Source organism: Penaeus monodon, chromosome 23 (assembly GCF_015228065.2).
Source record: "Penaeus monodon isolate SGIC_2016 chromosome 23, NSTDA_Pmon_1, whole genome shotgun sequence".
NCBI lineage: Eukaryota > Metazoa > Arthropoda > Malacostraca > Decapoda > Penaeidae > Penaeus > Penaeus monodon.
Genome location: NC_051408.1, coordinates 41159796 through 41160643, shown reverse-complemented (window position 1 = coordinate 41160643; position 848 = coordinate 41159796). Strand labels below are relative to the sequence as shown.

Sequence of the window (848 nt, the reverse complement as noted above, 5' to 3'; positions counted from 1 at the left end):
CCAACACATAAGCATTTTCATTCAAAACAGAAAGATGGCTGTGATAACCTTTTTAACTCTGTGCTCCATGATACTTTATGTATTTAAAATATGACAATGACAAATATAAATGGTGAATAAAAGTGAACTCTTTAAAATGCAGGAAACCAAAACTTCCTTCAGTGAAACTTGAAAAATCTGACCTTTTTTTACACAGTTGGGAGGATAAACAAAGCTGGATGGTTTACAGTTCATTGAAGTTAAACAATAATTTAAATGAAAACCCCTTCCAGTATTAGAGATCTATACATTTTAGAAAAGAAAGAAAGAAACTGATGCTGAAACCAACAACTGCAGTTCTCAAAATTGGCTAGTAATAAGTATTGCAGGATTACTGGCACACAATGTCAGCTTCCCCACTTGTGCCCTAATCTTTCAGTATTTCAAGCATAACATTGAGCACTTAAGTCATTTGCAGTTGACACTTATAATCAAATGTTTGAAAAAATTAATGTTTCCCTTAACTTTAGATAACAGTATCTACTTGTGACACTAAAACAAATCATGAGACTACAGTTGGAGAAAATGCAGGGTATGCCATGTCATTTTGTGTGTCATCTGTGACTCGGTCTGCTGTAACCAATCAACAAAATCCACATTCAAGTTGCTAAAAGTAAAAATGTCAGACTGCTAATCAAACCATATATGCCACACAAAACCTGAATATCTTTAACCTTACATAAATTATAAATGATTGATGAGTGTTATTTTTTATCATAAAAGGTACACTTTTATGTCAATGTACTCTTTATCACAGATTTAGAATAACAAAAAAGGAATATATGTCTAACTGCCTCGACATGGAAGTG

At 32.5% G+C, this 848-nt stretch overlaps 1 protein-coding gene across 4 annotated transcripts in view; it reads right to left on the bottom strand.

The window, feature by feature from the left end:
• The window catches only part of LOC119588079 (protein cycle-like), a 19177-nt gene that overhangs the window by 4859 nt on the left and 13470 nt on the right, over positions 1-848 (bottom strand). The gene's annotated exons all lie outside the window — the stretch shown is intronic.